A 16,783-nucleotide genomic window follows, 5' to 3' on the forward strand; every position below is an offset into this window, starting at 1 on the left:
ACTCATAACGGTACTTAAAAATGTATCTTATATCACAATCTCCAATATGTTGGATAAAATATGCTCTTGTTGCATTCAGCTGTAATTTCATCCACAATATGGACTCTATTCCCTTTAACTGGTCCGTCGAAGCTATTTTTAATACCATCCACTCGGCAATTCCCCGTACACTCACTATTGTATACTAGTGTGATATGATATGATGTGTAGTGTTCTCTAAGAGTGTGGTCATTCATAATGAAGTCAGGACATAACTGTGGTTTCATAGATGCCAAAGAAACTCTCTGATCTCTCACCTGCATCAATACACACATTCTCATGCCTTCACTAAAGAGGAGAATATCATTATGAATTTGATCAGGGAAACAATTTTATTTATGATTTGTTGCCTGTGCTCTCCAATAGTTCAGGGCAAGGTACAATGTTACATAAACATGAAAAAAATATTTAAAAAAAAGCTAGAGTCCATTTCTGTTGGCAGAATCAAAGGCTTTTGTTAGATCTACATATCCATGGTACCTTTCCCAGCATACAAGCCACATTTGCTCTCAGCAATAATTTGACTGACTGCACTTACTTTGACAGCTTGTTGAGAAGGGCACTCACCAGGATTTTGCTCAGTAGAGACAGCAAAGCAATACCACAATGGTCATCACAACATAACTAATCACTTTTACACTTAAAGGATGTTATTATTCACATCTTTAAGTCTTGAGGCAGTCCTTCTTCTTGCCATATGTGAAGAAAAAAAAAAGTCAGTCGATTAACCACCAGCTGGTGATTACTGAATTTAAACACGTTAAATGGTAGACTGTTGTCATCTAGAAAAGCACCCAATGAAAGCAGTGTAAGATCTGTGGACTCTTACTCCTGTGGTAAGATTGGCTCAACCTACGGGGAAGACGCTGTTAGGATTTGTGGGTCCTGGGCCGAGGTGAGAGATGGTACCGCCCATGGGGAGGAGCCCCTTGAGTCTCAACGTCAGGAGGCAAGGTCTCAGCTGACGTCAGACACAGCTCAAGTCTTAGAGTCTTTATTAAAGAGGTAGAGGAGCACTACCCAGGGGGAGTGCAAGAGTAAAGTCCACTGACACTGAGGTGCCACGGAGTCTGAGGAAAGGGGGGATACCTAAGGATAAAACCTCAGTAAGGATGGTAATGGTTCGCAGAAGTCCTATGAGGTCCTCAGTAGAGATGGTAAAGGTCCGCAGAGCGGGGTATGCCGACAAGGTCCTCAATAGAGACGGTAATGGTCCGCAGAGCAGAGTACACTGAAGAGGGTCTTCAGTAGCGAAGGCAATGGTCCGCAGAGCAGGGTACACCAAAGAGGTCCTCAGTAGAGATGGTAATGATCCGCCGAGCGGGGTACACTGAAGAGGGTCCGCAGTAGCGAAGGCAATGATCTGCAAAGCAGGGTACACTGAAGAGGGTCCACAGTAGCGAAGGCAATGGTCCGCAGAGCGGGGTACACTGAAGATGTCCTCAGTATAGAAGGTAATGGTCTGCAGAGCGGGGGTACTCATGGAAAGAGTAGTGATGGTTCCAGGGAAGCCCCAGGGAACAGAGCAGGCAGAGTCCTAGGCGTCAGGCCATCCGAGGAGCGGATAGCCACAGAAGAGAGAGGGCCCCCGAGGAGCGGGTACCCTGGACATCTTACGCCAAAGGAGCAGGAGCTGGAATGAAGGTCTTCTGTGAGCAAAGCGGATTCAGCAATGAGGGAACTTGTTGCCAAGTCGTCGATAGGCAGGGCCTGCCGGCTTAAGTGTCCTGGAAGGATGACGTCATGCGGAGGAGATGCCCTTGAGGTTCCCGCCATGACATTAAGACTGGCCCATGCGTGCCTAAGGGTTGCCGAGGGCAAGATGGCAGTCGGCAGCATCCACGCCGTCCAGGGAAGCCTGGGAACGGCAGGCAGGCTGGCGATAGCAGGCAGAGGCCACCAGTTGTCCCAACGGGGTCATTGCAGAGAAGAAAGAGGTGAGCAAGAGCAGTTGCAGCCATCTGCAACCGACGGGCATAACAAACCCCCTGGATTACCACAGACAGCTGGTGGAGTCACACAGGGAAGAAACACTAGGCGCTTCACCTATACCTACATCTTTCCCCTTATGTTGAGCCCTTGCGTTCCGGGGCTGGCAGCTCTTAGGCAAGAGTTTCTGTGGCTATAGCATAGGCGTCAATCTAGGGCCAGGCTAGGATCAAAGGCAGGCTTCAAGTAGGAATAGTCAAGATCTAGGCAAGGGTCAGTGGCAGACTGCAAGTAAGAATGGTCAAGGTCCAGGTAAGGGTTGAATCTAGGAGTTAATTTGAGGAGAGGCAAGAAGACCAGACAAGTGGAGCTGAAGGAGGTGAGGCAAGGCAGGGTTGGAGACATGCGTCAAGGCTGGGAACACAGAAACCAGGAACAAACCAGTAACACACACACTACACAACCAGTGTAGGAGACCTGACATCTGGCATGTGGTCAGGAATGTGAACTTTACTGTCAAGAAGGAAGATTTCTGATTTGTCATAGTTGACATAGTAACCAGAAAGACTGCTGAAATTATCCAGCTCCGGCAATAACGCCAGGTCAGAGACTTTCGGCATGGTTAAAATAAATCAGCACATCATCTGCATAAAGAGAAATAATGTGCTGAAATGATCTCAGGATCCTGCCAAATTGCCTCAGCCAATAGCTTAACATGAGATCAAATAGTAATAAAGGGGACAGAGGTCCGCCCCGACTTGTGCCGCGGGCAACGCGACAGAATGAGGAAAGAGATCTGATTAAAAGGGGCGCCCTTGGCATCTCATACATAGCCTGATTCCAAGCGGTAAAGCGGCCAGGGAGCTATGCAATGCGCAGTACCTCAAACAAGAATGACCACAACTCCCGATCAAACACCTTCTCCGCATCTAGAGTACCAAAATCATGTTTGAAAGTGATTATGGTCGTTTGCTGCTTAGAACAGATTGCTAATCAGTATTAGCGGTGTAGAAGACCGTTACAATAAACAATATCCCCATGTTGTGCCTGTGTGCGCTAAGTGCTGGCCTTTTTTTTTTCTTTTTTTTTGTACGATCAACTTGTTATTGATCCAAGCCAAGTGGGTGGAAGGCATTGAATCCAGTAACCAACATGATGTCTTTGGTCATTAAGCCAGTCCCTGTAGCAGATGGTTCAGAAGACGAGAACTTCGGCGGCATTCAAATAATGATCTTAGAGGTCTCCACGAAGCCGAGTAGAAAAATACACATAATAAACTGCTCACTGTTGACCTGCAGTGCAGCAATTTTTTTTTCCCTGAAGTTGCACCTGCACTTCTGGCAGCTTAGGTTTTTGATATTCAGTTTCGTTGTTTGCGTTCCTTGCCGCCTGAATTTAGACGGAACGGTGGAAAGGAACACAGCGCTACAAAGGCAATGGTCAGACCCGTTGGAATTATCTTGCCTGACACATGTTGAGCTAATATTAGAAAAAAATCACAATATTTGATGGCGGTATAATCCAGAATTTCCCACTGTTATAAGCATTTTTTTTTTTAAGAGGTCCAAACCCAAGAGGATCAATGACGGTAAGTTTACACGTAAGCAAGGTCGGACAGCATGAAACGGACCTGCTCACCGGGACATCTCCTTTACAATATGTTACTGAAAATCAGATCCTGCTTTGAATAAATAAAATCTTTCCATGGCCCTTTGTCGAGTACTATTAATATTTTTCATAAAGTTTCCTGCTTCTTATAGCTGCTGCAGAGGCAACCTGGCTGAGAAAAAAAAATTAACCTGTGATTTGCTTTATGCTTCAAATGTATTAAAAACAGTAGGAAACCAGATTCCAATTGTGGTTTCCTTAAGGGATGACACTTGAAAGAGAAGAAAAAAAAAAACCCAGCTCAGTTTTCAGCAGCCAAATTAAGATTGCACTAGCCAAGAATAATTAAAAGATACTCTGACCAGTGAATTGAGCAAAGCCAAGGCAGACTCTCTCTCTAGGGCGGTTTTGCAGTTCTTTGACAAATAGTTAATTTTCATCCTAGGTCTGTATGAGAATAGTTTAACAAATGCAAAAAAAATATATATATTGTTCATATTCTGCTTTTTTTTCTAATCACAACAAAGAATGATTTTTAAAATTTTTTTATCATAAGGAGATATTTAATTGATCTGTGCAACTGTAAAACCATTTTCTGTCTGCAAACTTTTATATAGAATCAGGGATTTAAAAAAAAAAATTGTATTGCTTTCTCCTGCTTTTAGTGACTGAACATCCTGCAGGCTGGTAACAAAAGATTCAGGGTTTCATTTTTCTTCTTTAACTTGCTTCTGTGAAAATTACAAAATGAAACAGAACATTCCTGAAAGGATAAAGTGGGAAAAAACCCAAAACCAACCCCCAACTTATCTTCCAAACAGCGGCTTCCTTTGAAATTGTTTAGCGATTTATTTAGCATCTGCCATGACGCAGTCACACTTAGGATAACATGATTGACCATTCTCGGCATATGTCGGTTTAAATTGGCTTATCTATTGGCTGCGCCTCTCTTCTGAATTAGGTCCAACTCTCTGCAGGCACGCTTCCATCTGGTTAAGTTTAGGACTCAAGCTGTTTAAGAAAAGGTATCTTGTACAACTAACAATCTGTGTGAAAGGTTTCACTTATTTAGCCTAATGCATTTTAAAACATTTTATTCAATTTCCTACGCTTAAAAGGATGGAAGACATAATTATTGTGCAAAAAAAAAAAAGGGAGCTCACATTAAAATGTCTGCTCCATTATGCCACACTGAAATGGGCTGGAATGGAAACAAGAAAGTAATTGCATAAAACAGGAACATTTGTATGGAAATAGAGTAAAATTGGGATTCATAATTGATCTCTACAATGCACTATTTTATTTTTGTCTGGTGGATTAACAAAAAAAAGAGTTTCTAGCTTCTGTTTAATTCTGCATCACGCCTGTACTGCAGCGCTGGTAATTACCACTGTCACTTCATCTTCACTGGGGGTTCTGTACACACAGAAAAAACAAAACACTATTGCATTTATAAGATATCACTAGTGCATTTATAAGCAGGACTCCTAAGTAGAAGCTGTCTGAATGCAAGGACATAGGCCTCAATCCTGCTAAATGCAGACTGTACATCAAACTGGTGACTATCACTACCTGCCAATCCTTTTTCATTATTCTACTCTCATAAAAAAAAAAAACTTTGCTACCATTCCTCATCCTTCCCCCACGCTGCTGAGCATCCTATTACCTGCCGATTCCTAGGCAGGGAGGATCCTGAGTGATTTAGTGGTCTGCTGGAGTGGAGTGGTTGGGTTGGGTTGGAAGGAATGAGGTTAATTTTCAGCTTGGAGCAATGGCAGAGCCTGTGTGTGGCTAGGTCACATGCAGTGGGGACCTGTCGCATCCTCTTTTTTAGGCACAGTAAAAGGAAATCCCTGCAGGAGGGGACAGGGTGAGAAGATGCCTGGTCCATTGTGAAGAAGGGTTCACAGGCGCCGCACTGAATTCTTCCCAAGCAGCTGCTGCTATGGGGGTCAGTTCCTCCCTTCCTCCACAATTGCCTATAGGTGCCACCTTATGAAATCCAGCCCTGGGGCCATGCATTAACGAAAGCCACGTGTGGGCTGAAAGAGAGTGCGTCTGATTTACGTACCTGGGCGCACTCTCTCTGGATTTTACCGGGTGACTCAGAGAATTGCTAGGTCTCTGGGGGAAACATTAGAAAGCTCTGAACCTCTCTGTTTTCTTCTCCAGCCCCCCCCCCTCCCCTGAAGGAAGTCTGCAGGGAACAAGAGGAGAGGGGTGGGCACTGCAGGCACCTGAGGGGAGAAACCAGAGGAGGAGGGCTTAGCAGAGACAGCTCAGCCTGCAGTTGTGATTCCAGGACTTTGACATTCAGCGGAGAGTAGTGGTCAGGGAGGGTGGGGAGAGAGGATGGTGCTGGGGTCATCCCTGGAGGGGGGGGGAGCATGGGAGAGAGAGCATGGCTTGGAGGGAGGGGTGGAAGAGAGAAAAGTGATCTGTATTCCCTGCCAATCAACAGCAATCTTGAGTGAGCACATCTGAAAAGGTCCCAGGTGTGCCGATACAGTCCATGACCGGAAGGACGGGAACCCGTGGGAACACTTCAGAACCTGCCGTACTGGGTCAGACCAAGGCTCCATCAAGCCCAGCATCCTGTTTCCAAGGGTTTTGGAAAGAAGACAGCAAAAGGAACAGGGACACAGGCGAGTGCTTGCCCAGCACCTGGGTGTCCAGAGAAGGGTGAGGAGTTGTAGCTGCGGAAGAATCTGGAAATGCTGCATTGCTGCGCTTAAGCACGCTACAAATCTCACACAGCTGCTCTCGATAAAAATATTGCAATTTTTTTTTTACATAAGTACAAGAATTTTATTTTTGGCCCAAGGCTTAAATTTCTTGCAACGGCTTAAAAAAAAAATGCTCTCACAATTACTTGCCATTTTGTGCCTTTTCCCCCCTGAATTTTGCCCGGCTTAAAACCAGGCCTCATAGTGACGTGACGTTGGTGAGACTTGATGGTACGGTGTACGTCAGAGCACCCCAAAATATTGTGGGAGTTTCCTGTTTGAAATTCTGCAGCCAGAACTGTTTAAGAGAGGAGCGGGGCCATGTTTTTTTTTTTTTTAAGACTTGGAAAGTGTATGCAAGGCGATTAAAGATCTCTTCAGTGTTTTATTAGGAAAAGAAGTACAGAACGATGTCAATTGAAGGAAATTAACGAGAGCTCAAATGCCAGTGCGGGCACCTCAGCAAGCCCTGTGTGGAAAAGAAGATCTTCCACCTAACCCGGGGGACACAGAAACGAAGCTTGCTGGAGGTCTGCCAGCAGACCAAGTACAAATGCTACTGCCCTTGCGTTGACGCCAAAGTATACTCTGAACTTAGATCATTTCAAATGCTCGCAGCGCTTTATTTCAAAAGTACATGTCATACTCTGCATCAATTTAACATTTTATTGGGTTTTTTGGGGTTTTTTTATTCTTAGAGATGATCCCCTGAAACCTCTGGGCTGGGCCGGTGCAAGGGTATTAGGCACCCTAGGTGAACCTTCAAATTACAGTTTATGGATTTTTCCTTCAGGAACTTGGCCAATCTGCTTTTGAACCCCACTATGTTAGTTGCCTTCACCACGTCCTCCCGCAACATATTCCATCGCTTGAAGAAGTACTTCGACGATTTATTTTAAATCTGCCAGTTGCTAATTTCATGTTGTGTCCCTTAGTCCTAGTGTTGTTTTGTAAGGGTAAATAACCATCCCCTATTTACTCATTGTTTTATAAATCTTACTCATGTCCCCTCTCAAGTCGCCTCCAAACTAAATCTGTTTGGCCTCTCTCCATAGGGAAGCTTTTTCATCCCCTTTATCATTGTCGTCACTCTTCTCTGTACCTTTCCTATATCCGTTATGTCTCTGAGATGAGGTGACCAGAACTGCACACGATACTCAAGGTGTGGTTGCACCATGGACCTACACTAAGGCATTAAGATATTCTCAGTTTTGTTCTCTATTCCTTCCCAAATAATGCCTTACATTCTATTTGCCTTTTTGATCATCGCCGAACACTAAGCCAAAAATTTCAAGGGCTCATCCACAAGGACTCCAAAGTCATTTTCATGGTTGGTGACTTATCAGAGTCCAGCATTGAGTACCTGTAATTGGCCATATTGAATTGCATCTGCCATTTAGAAGCTCGGTCTCACAAGGTCATTCTGCAGTTCTTCACAATCTGTTGCTGTTTTAATGACTCAAATCAATTTTGTGTCATCTACAAATTGGTCACTTCACTTGCTATTCTTTTCTCCAGATCATTTATTAATGTTCAAAATGGCACAGGTCCCAATACAGATCCCTGGGACACTCCACTAATGATCTTTCTCCATTCAGAAAACTAACCACTTAGTCCTACCTTCTGCTCCCTGTCTGTTATCCGGTTACCAATCCATAATAGAACACTGCTTCCTATCTCTGAGGAGCTCCTCATGAGGGACCTTGTCAAATACCTTCTGAAAATCCAAATACACTACATCAACTGGATCACCATTATCTGAATGCTTACTTTCAACTTAAAAAAAAATCTAGTAAATGGGTAAGGCAAGACTTCCCTTTGCATAAGCCATGTTGATTCTCATTAAATCATGTCTGTCTATGTGATCAGTAATTTTGTTTTTAAGAATAGCGGTGGTGGTCCCGCTTCACAAGAGTGGGAACAGGGAGGAGGCTGGCAACTACAGACCGGTTAGCCTCACTTCGGTGGTGGGAAAAGTAATGGAGTCACTGCTGAAAGAGAGAATAGTGAACTATCTACAGTCCGGAGAATTGATGGACCAGAGGCAACATGGATTCACCAGGGGGAGATCCTGTCAGACAAATCTGATTAACTTTTTTGACTGGGTAACCGAGGAATTGGATCGAGGAAGAGCGCTTGATATCATATACTTGGATTTCAGCAAAGCTTTTGATACGGTTCCGCACAGGAGACTGGTGAATAAAACGAGAAGCTTAGGAGTGAGGGCCGAGGTGGTGACCTGGATTGCAAATTGGCTGACGGACAGAAGACAATGTGTGATGGTAAATGGAACCTTCTCTGAAGAGAGAGCGGTTTTAAGTGGTGTACCGCAAGGATCGGTGTTGGGACCGGTCCTGTTCAATATCTTTGTGAGCGACATTGCGGACGGGATAGAAGGTAAGGTTTGTCTTTTTGCGGATGACACAAAGATCAGCAACAGAGTGGACACGCCGGAAGGAGTGGAGAGAATGAGACGGGATCTAAGGAAACTGGAAGAGTGGTCGAAGATATGGCAGCTCAGATTCAATGCCAAGAAGTGCAAAGTCATGCATATGGGGAGTGGAAATCCGAATGAACTGTATTCGATGGGGGGGGAAAAGCTGATGTGCACGGAGCAGGAGAGGGACCTTGGGGTGATAGTGTCTAATGATATGAAGTCTGCGAAACAATGCGACAAGGCGATAGCAAAAGCCAGAAGAATGCTGGGCTGCATAGAGAGAGGAATATCGAGTAAGAAAAGGGAAGTGATTATTCCCTTGTACAGGTCCTTGGTGAGGCCTCACCTGGAGTACTGTGTTCAGTTCTGGAGACCATATCTACAAAAAGACAAAGACAAGATGGAAGCGGTACAGAGAAGGGCGACAAAGAAGGTGGAGGATCTTCATCGCATGACGTACGAGGAGAGATTGAAGAATCTAAATATGTACACCCTGGAGGAAAGGAGGAGCAGAGGTGATATGATACAGACTTTCAGATACTTGAAAGGTTTTAATGATCCAAAGACAATGACAAACCTGTTCCATAGGAAAAAAATCAGCAGACCAGGGGTCACGATTTGAAGCTCCAGGGAGGAAGATTCAGAACCAATGTCAGGAAGTATTTCTTCACGGAGAGGGTGGTGGACGCCTGGAATGCCCTTCCGGAGGATGTGGTGAAGACCAGAACTGTGAAGGACTTCAAAGGGGCGTGGGATAAACACTGTGGATCCATAAAGTCAAGAGGCCGCCAATGAAGAGTGGGTGACTCGCCAGAATGACGGCTACTGCCTGGAGACAATACCCTTATTCAATAAACATACACATGCTTACTGTGACTCCAACATCGCTCTAAGCTTCAACAGCAAGAGGAAATGTGGAAAAATGGATTTACACTCACAAAGAGGGGAGTAGCTGGCTTGTTACGGCGGTTACTACCCCAAACCAATTGTGTCCGATACTTCACTTTCGATGCATATCCAGCATGGCTCTCTGCTTCAACGGCATGGGAGAAGACTGATACATCACGCATTTCCAGCATAGCTCCCTGCTTCAACAGCAGGGGAGAAGAAAAACAACCAATAAGGACTGTATAACATAGTCTGGGTAAAACAAATAAGCATGGGTGTAGCTTGCTTATTGCGGCGGTTACTACCCCTACTACCCCTAACTAATCAAGCTAGATATTTCAATGGTGGGGGTGGAAGGGAAATAGAACCAAGAGCTAAGAGAAACAGATAAATATGAGAGAAAAAAACGTGTGAAGCTTGCTGGGCAGACTGGATGGGCCGTTTGGTCTTCTTCTGCCGTCATTTCTATGTTTCTATATTGTACCCAGCACTAATGTCAAGCTCTATAGTTTTCCAGATCACCCCGGAATCGCATTGGCCACCCTCCATTCTTCAGGTACCATGTCTGTTTTAAATGGTAGGTTGCAAATCACCAGAAACAGGTCTGCAATTTCATGTTTGCGTTCCTTCAGAACTCTGGTGTAAATACCATCTGGTCCTGATGATTTTTTATTCTTTAGTCTGTTAATCTGATTTATTACATCCTCCAAGTTCAGAGTGATTTTATTTAGTTGCTCAGTGTCTTCACCATCAAAGATTGTTTCTGGTGTGGGTATGACCCCGACATCCTCCTCAGTAAAGGCAGAGGCAAAAAATTAAGTTGGTTTATCTGCTATTTCCCTGTTCTCCCTGACCACACCTTTTAATCCTCAGTCATCTAGAGATTCCCTCACAGGTTTTTTGCTTTGAATGTACTTGAAAAAGTTTGTATTACTTGTTTTTACCTCTAAGGCAATCTTCTTTTCAATTTTTCTTATAGCATGTTTAATTTCTGTGTTATATCCATCTTACCAGTGCTTATGCTCTTCCCTGTTTTCCTCCTTTGGATCTGCTTTCCATTTTTTTAAAGATGCTCTTCTGATCTTAATTGCCTCTTTCACCTCACTATTAAACCACACCAGCAATTATTTGGCTTTCCTTCTACCTTTTTTAATGCATGGAATATGTTTTGTCTATGCCTTAAAGATGGCAATTTTAAACAATGTCCATGCCTCCTGAAAGTTTTTAACCTTGTGAATTGTTCTTTTTTTTAGGTTTTTTTTTTTTCTAACAAATTTCCTCATTTTTACATAATCTCCCATGTTATAATTAAATGCTACTACAGTAGGTTTCCTTAGTATTCGCCCTCCAGTGAATGTCAAATTTAATTACATTATTTTAATATATTTATATACTGTATAACTAGTGCAAACTATAATAGTGTTTTACAATAAAACATACAAATGTAAAACAGTCACAGACAAACAAACAAACCAAGCCAATGCCCTGCTGCTAGCTATCCAGGGTACATTACGATGACAGATACCAAGCAGATCCACTACCTTTATCTCTTACACCAGATCCTGCATTTCACTGAGAACTGGATATGATGTGGCTTCCCTTCTAGTTGATTCTAAGACCAACTGCTGCATGAAGCAGTCACTGATGGCATCTAAGAACGTTACCTCCTTTGCAGTCCTGATGTGACATTTAACCAGTCAGTAGTTGAGTAATTGAATATTGTGGGCATGGACGTTTGGACCGAGGTGGAGTTGACGCAATCCCCACTATTGGCTGGCAGAATCGGATGAGGCAGAGGCCCAGCTGGAGCTTCGCCTATATCGGCCCTCGTTCCTCTCAGGTTGATCATTTGGGTGCTGGGGTCATCAGTTCTTAGGTGGGGGGCATCTGCTGCTGGTCGAAAGATTTGTTGAAGAGGTTGGGATGCACAAGCAAAGTTAAAATCAGGCTCTGGTCACTGCAGGCGATATATGGAAATGTTCAGGAGGCAAGCAGAGTTCAGAAACAGGCGGCAAGTCAAGGGAGATCCAAGAAGCAAGCCAATGTCAATACTGGGTATCTGTCCAAGGGAAGGTGAGGAGCAGCACAGGAGGCAAGGCACACTGAAGAACTGAGGAACTGAAGACTGATCACGGGAACTGATGGACGAGACGAGGACCACAAGAACTGAAGAACACAGGTGCTGGAATGAAGACAGGAATGAAGACCAGGAACACAGGCAGAGAACACGGAGGCAACTCGCACTATAAGGACTGTAGGAGACCCTGCTGCTGAAGCGAGGACTGCAGGGAGAAAGGGCCTTTTATAGGCCAAGGCTTATGATGTCATCTAAAGGCGCTGCGGGAGACTTCGCACTGTGGGCCCTTTAAGTTGCATCATGTCGGGCGTGCATGTTCCTTGAGGCAGCCATGTGAGGAGCTGGTGGCATCCTGTCAGGCCTGCATTGAGCATGTTGGCCTGCTGCGCGTCTTCCCCGGAGATCTTTGGTGGCGTCAGGGACAGGATGTAGTGGCTTGGGCTGGAGGTAAATGCAGTAGTTCATGGGGGAGTCCTGCGGCTGCCAAATACAAAAGTAGCCTCCCTTAATCCCTCTATCTGAGGCCTGGGGTTTCCTGGGATAGCGTAGATGAAAATCTCTTAATAGATTGTGATCCAGGATGTTGAAGGCTGCTTCCCACGAGTTTTCCTATGAGCTGCATCCTTTCCAGGAAAGGAGGTATTCGATTCTCTAGCCCCTCCGTCGAGAATCTAGTTCTTCAACTTCATAAATGATGTCACCATGGCTAATTACTTTCTGCTGCTCTGGAGGTGCCCTAGAGGGCCAGGAGAGTATCACCAGCTTAAATAATGACACGTGGAATATATTATGTATCTTTAAAGTTGGTGGCAACTTCAGTTGGTATGTTATGGGTTCCACTTGCCGGAGTACTGCGAAGGACCCAATGTAGCGAGGAGCCAGACGCATGGAGGGCACTTTCAGGCATAGGTGGCATGTGCTTAGCCACACTTTCTTGCCTACCTTGAATCGAGGAGTAGACCTTCTGTGGGCATCCATAGTTTTCTTGGTCCTGTCTGTGGTTTGTTGGATGAGGATGTCAGTCTGAGCCCATAATTCTTGTAGCTCCTCGGCAGACATTTGGGCTGTGGATGAGGATACTGTCGCAGGAAGCAACAGCGGTGATAAAGGCTGTTTCCCATAAATCAGTTGGAATAGAGAAGATCCAGTGACTGCATGGATGTGAGTATTGTGTGAGAACTTGGCCCAGGGTAAGAGAATGGCCCAATTGTCCTGGCACTCGTCGACATAGGTACGGAGAAATGTCTTGAGAGTGCGATTTGTGTGTTCCATTTGTCAGTTTCCTTGGGGATGATATGCCATAGTAAAATTTAGCATAACAAATTTTTTTACAAAGTGAGCACCAGTATTTTGCAGTGAATTGTAGCCCTGACAAAATATGCTTCAGCAAGCTGTGCAGGCAAAATACATAGAATGTAAAGAGTCATGCTAATCCTGGAGCTGGAGAGGCCTGGAAGCTGCATGAAGTGAGCCATTTTTGAGAAACGATCTACAAGCACCCAGATCACGGTGGCACAGTTTGAGATGGGGAGGTCCATGATGAAATCCATGGATGATGGTCCAGAGTTCCCTGGGGATTGGCAACATCTGTAACAGCCCCCAGTGTTGGTCATGTAGCGTAGGGCACGAGTCAACATAAGCCTGCTTCATTTAAGGCCACCAGTAGTATTGCTGAAGAAGTTCAAGGGTTCAATCCCTTCCAGGGTGACCTGCATTATGGAAGTCATGGGCCCATTTCAATACATTTTCATGTAGTTGGGAAGGTAGTGGCAGTCAGTAGAATTTTAGCAGGATCAATTATATGCCTGAGATGCTCTAGGATATTCTTATTTATTTATTTATTTATAACTTTTATATACCGACATTCAAATGGATAGCACATCGGTTCACATACAACTGGGAAGCCAAAAAACTAGTACGGAGAAAGGAAGGATAAAGTTACAATTAACAGAAAGGAGTGTGCGAGAGCATCTGTCCTTAGGTTCTTGAGAACTGGGTGATACTGTAGTTTGAAGTCAAAGTGGGCAAAGAACCAAGGACCAGAAAGCCTGTCTTATGTTCAATTACTGAGCATAGTGAAGGTGTTTGAGATTTTTGTGGTCTGCATAGATAGTTATATGATGTTGGGCTCCTTTAAATAAATCACACCACTCTTTTGAGAGCTAATTTGATGGTCAAAGGTTCCCCATCATTAATGCCATAGTTGCGCTCCATGGGAGAGCCATCGGACAACTGACAGAGTGATCGCCCTTCTGGAGAGCTTGGGCTGGGTAATCAATCTCAGCAAGAGTTGCCTACAGCCTTCCCAGTTGCTGGAATACCTGGGAGTACAGTTCGACACCCAGGCAGACAGTCAGTCTCACTACCAAGAGAAGGTTAAAACTCCAGACGCGTATCCAGTACTTGATGGGAGCCAGTCGGCCCATAGCTTGGGATTATCTGCAGGTTCTCGGTTTCATGGCATCCACCCTGGAAGTGGTACCTTGGGCAAGGGCCCATATGAGACCTCTCCAACACTCCCTGCTCTCTCGCTGGAGCCCTCGTCTACGGAACTATTCCATGCACCTACCTCTGCCTGCCAGAGTACGGACCCAGTTACGGTGGTGGTTGCAGTCCGACCACATGAGCAGGGGGTCGAAGATGTCCTCCCCCACGTGGCCTCTGCTCACCACAGATGCCAGCCTGAGCGGCTGGGGAGCACACTGCGAAGGACTCACTGCACAAGGGCGGTGGAACAGAGAAGAATCCGCGTGGAACATCAACTGTCTAGAGGCTCGGGCAGTCCGATTGGCATGCCTTCGATTTGCTCACAGACTGAAGAACAGAGCAGTCAGAGTGATGTCAGGCAACGCCACCACGGTGGCATACATCAACCGTCAGGGCGGAACCAGAAGCCGACAAGTATCTCTGGAGATCGCCCCACTGATGGCTTGGGCAGAGGCGAAACTTCAGGACCTCTCTGCCGTCCACATTGCCGGGAAGGACAACACCACGGCAGACTTCCTCAGCAGAGAAAGCCTAAATCCGGGAGAGTGGCAGCTGTCACCCACAGCCTTCCAGATGATTGTGGATCACTGGGGGATTCTGGACATGGATTTACTGGCGGACAAGTCCAATGCTCAAGTACCCAGATACTTCAGCCGCAAGCGCGATCCGTTCTCACACGGGATTGATGCCCTGGTTCAACCATGGCCTCCAGGGACTCTACTATACGCCTTTCCTCCGTGGCCTCTGCTGGGCGCCATCATCCACAAGATTCAGAACCACCGGGGCCTAGTTCTTCTAGTGGCACCAGACTGGCCAAGAAGACCCTGGTACGCGGACATGAGAAGACTACTGGCAGGGGAGCCTCTTCCCCTGCCTCCTGTCCGGGACCTTCTACGCCAAGGTCCCATCCTCCACGAGGATCCAGCTCAATTCTCTCTTACGGTCTGGCCATTGAGAGGGCTAGACTGAAGAAAAGAGGTTACTCGGAGCCCGTGATAGATACACTCCTCCGAGCGCGCAAGTTTTCCATATCCCTCACCTACGTAAGGATCTGGAGAGTATTTGAAGCATGGTGCCAACCCACATGTGACCACAATTCCGATGGTTTTAGATTTCCTGCAGGATGGGCTTCAGAATGGTCTCTCCCTCAGCTCTCTCAAGGTTCAAGTGGCTGCGCTGTCTTGCTATGGTCCCAGGAGGGATGGCAAAACCATTGCCAAGCACTCAGATGTTTCTCGCTTCCTGAAAGGAGTCAAGCATATTCGTCCGCCACTGAAGTGGCCTGTGCCCTTATGGAACCTCAACCTCGCTCTGGATTTCCTCGCGGGATCCACCTTCAGACCCCTTCGGGGCCTGTCTCTCCATTCTCTAACCTTGAAGATGGTGTTCTTGCTAGCGGTGTGCTCAGCACGCCGCATTTCTGAGCTACAAGCACTGTCCTGCCGTGATCCCTCTCTCAGAATCACTCCGGAGGCTATCCATCTTCGCACGGTTCCCTCCTTTCTACCTAAAGTGGTCTCACAATTTCATCTTAACCAAACCATATCCTTGCCTATCATGGCGGGTTTGCAGAAATCTGAAGAAGGGCGTTTATTACGCCATCTCGACATCGGCAGATTGCTGCCCAGATATCTGGAAATGACACAAGACATACGAAAGACGGACCATCTGTTCGTCCTGCACAGCGGGAAGAAACAAGGTGAAGCGGCCTCTCGGCCCACCATCGCCCACTGGATTAAAGAAGTTATCAGAGCAGCTTACGTAGAGGCCGGGAAGTCACCGCCTCTACAAGTCAAGGCTCATTCTACCAGAGCCCAAGCAGCATCTTGGGCAGAATCCAGGATGCTGTCGCCTGCAGAAATCTGTAAAGCAGCGACATGGTCCTCCCTCCATACCTTCTCCAGGTTCTACCGTCTGGATGTCCAGGCCAGGGAGGACACAGCATTTGCGAGGGCGGTCCTACAAGGTCCTCAGGCAGCCTCCCGCCCAGGCTGGGAGTAAAGCTTTTGTACATCCCATTCGTTCTGAGTCCATCTGGCTACACACCAGGAAATGTTGAGATTACTTACCTGATAATCTCCTTTTCCTTAGTGTAGACAGATGGACTCAGCATCCCGCCCAGCTGCCTGTGTACATGGGGTTCACCGATTCAAGGTAAGCCATGTCATCTGTTTACATAAGAGCGTCCCCTTTGCCAGGTGTCGACGCCTTCCGGTTGGGAATGCTGGTGGTCTCCAGCTACTATCCATCGGTCAGGGGAATCCTGTTTCACTATTTCACTGAGCGTCAGTACACACATCCATAACAGCTTTTGCAAGGAAGATTACTGAGTTGCTACGCTTCCTGTGGGGGTATATGTACCTGTGCTGACGTCAGATCCGTCTCCAACTGCTAGCACGAGCATACTATACCCATTCGTTCTGAGTCCATCTGTCTACACTAAGGAAAAGGAGATTATCAGGTAAGTAATCTCAACATTGTAAGCTCTCTGGGGATAGGGAAATACCTACAGTACCTGAATGTAAACCAATTGGTATATAAATCTATCTCAAGTATATTCACTGTGGATATCCTGAGAACCTGGCCTGTTTG

Source organism: Rhinatrema bivittatum, chromosome 6 (assembly GCF_901001135.1).
Source record: "Rhinatrema bivittatum chromosome 6, aRhiBiv1.1, whole genome shotgun sequence".
Taxonomy (NCBI): Eukaryota; Metazoa; Chordata; class Amphibia; order Gymnophiona; family Rhinatrematidae; genus Rhinatrema; species Rhinatrema bivittatum.